Source organism: Arachis hypogaea, chromosome 14 (assembly GCF_003086295.3).
Source record: "Arachis hypogaea cultivar Tifrunner chromosome 14, arahy.Tifrunner.gnm2.J5K5, whole genome shotgun sequence".
NCBI lineage: Eukaryota > Viridiplantae > Streptophyta > Magnoliopsida > Fabales > Fabaceae > Arachis > Arachis hypogaea.
Genome location: NC_092049.1, coordinates 15,283,499 through 15,285,725, shown reverse-complemented (window position 1 = coordinate 15,285,725; position 2,227 = coordinate 15,283,499). Strand labels below are relative to the sequence as shown.

The following is a 2,227-nucleotide window of genomic DNA, read 5'->3' as shown; positions in this document are numbered from 1 at the left end:
AAATCTTATCTTTTTCAAAATCTTTTTCAAAAATCAAATCTTTTTCAAAATTCTTAGTTATTTTCGAAAATTCCAAAAATATTTTTCAAAAATCTTTTTCTTATTTTTGTATCAAATTTTCAAAAATAACATAATCAATTAATGTGTTGATTCAAAAATTTGAAGTTTGTTACTTGCTTGTTAAGAAAGATTCAAACTTTAAGTTCTAGAATCATATCTTGTGATTTCTTATGAATCAAACCATTAATTGAGATTTTAAAAATCAAATCTTTTTCAAAACTAATTTCAATCATATCTTTTCAAAAATATCTTCTTATCTTATCTTTTTCAAAAATATATTTTCAAATATCTTTTCTAACTTCCTAACTTCTTATCTTTTCAAAATTTGTTTCAACTAACTAACTAACTTTTTGTTTGTTTCTTAACTTTTTCAAAACCACCTAACTAACTCTCTCTCTCTCATTTTCGAAAATATCTTCCCTCTTTTTCAAAAATTTCTTTTTAATTAACTAATTATTTTTATTTTTTATTTTTGATTTCAAAAATTTTCGAAAATTACTAACATTTTTCAAAAACCATTTTCGAAAATCACTAACTCTTTTTCAAAATAATTTTCGAAAATTATCCCTCCCCCATCTTATTCTATTTATTCATTCATATCCTAACATCTCATCTCACCTCTCTTCCATCCTCACAGTTGTGTTTCTTCCATTATATTACATTCTTTGTCTCCCCCTCTTCTTCCACTCACACAGGAATCCCTATACTGTGGTATAAAGGATCTCCATTATTATTATTATTATTCTGTGCCTTCTTCTTCGTCATATGAGCAGGAGCAAGGATAAGAACATTCTTGTGGAAGCAGATCCAGAACCTGAAAGGACTCTGAAGAGAAAATTAAGAGAAGCTAAAATACAACAATCCAGAGATAACCTTTCAAAAATTTTCGAACAGGAAAAGGAGATGGCAGCCGAAAATAATAATAATGTAAGGAAGATGCTTGGTGACTTTACTGCACTTAATTCCAATTTACATGGAAGAAGCATCTCCATTCCTGCCATTGGAGCAAACAATTTTGAGCTGAAACCTCAATTAGTTTCTCTGATGCAGCAGAACTGCAAGTTTCATGGACTTCCATCTGAAGATCCTTTTCAGTTCTTAACTAAATTCTTGCAGATATGTGATACTGTTAAGACTAATGGAGTAGATCCTGAAGTCTACAGGCTCATGCTTTTCCCTTTTGCTGTAAGAGACAGAGCTAGATTATGGTTGGATTCTCAACCCAAAGACAGCCTGAACTCTTGGGATAAGCTAGTCACGGCTTTCTTAGCCAAGTACTTTCCTCCTCAAAAGCTGAGCAAGCTTAGAGCTGATGTTCAAACCTTCAGACAGAAAGAAGGTGAATCCCTCTATGAAGCTTGGGAAAGATACAAACAGTTGACCAAAAAGTGTCCTTCTGACATGCTTTCAGAATGGACCATCCTGGATATATTCTATGATGGTTTATCTGAGCTATCAAAGATGTCACTGGACACTTCTGCAGGTGGATCCATTCACCTAAAGAAAACGCCTGCAGAAGCTCAAGAACTCATTGACATGGTTGCTAATAACCAGTTCATGTACACTTTTGAAAGGAATCCTGTGAATAATGGGACACCTATGAAGAAGGGAGTTCTTGAAGTTGATACTCTGAATGCCATATTGGCTCAGAATAAAATATTGACTCAGCAAGTCAATATGATCTCTCAGAGTCTGCATCGAATGCAAGCTGCATCCAACAGTACTCAAGAGGCATCTTCTGAAGAAGAAGCTTATGATCCTGAGAACCCTGCAATAGCAGAGGTAAATTACTTAGGTGAACCTTATGGAAACACCTATAACTCAACATGGAGAAATCATCCAAATTTCTCATGGAAGGATCAAAAGCCCCAACAAGGCTTTAATAATGGTGGAAGAAACAGGTTTAGCAATAGCAAGCCTTTTCCATCATCAACTCAGCAACAGACAGAGAACTCTGAACAAAATGCTTCTAATTTAGCAAATCTAGTCTCTGATCTATCTAAGGCCACTGTAAATTTCATGAATGAAACAAGGTCTTTCATTAGAAATCTGGAAGCACAAGTGGGCCAGCTGAGTAAAAGGATCACTGAAATCCCTCCTAGTACTCTCCCAAGCAATACAGAAGAGAACCCAAAAGGAAAGTGCAAGGCCATTGACATAAGCACCA

The 2,227-nt window shown here is 34.3% G+C and overlaps 1 non-coding gene across 1 annotated transcript; it reads right to left on the bottom strand.

The window, feature by feature from the left end:
• Positions 1–1,359: 1,359 nt before the first annotated feature.
• LOC112745383 (small nucleolar RNA R71) lies at positions 1,360–1,467 on the bottom strand. The gene has a single exon (XR_003173315.1). It is a non-coding gene; the product is annotated as a small nucleolar RNA R71 (small nucleolar RNA).
• Between the last annotated feature and the right edge of the window lie 760 nt (positions 1,468–2,227).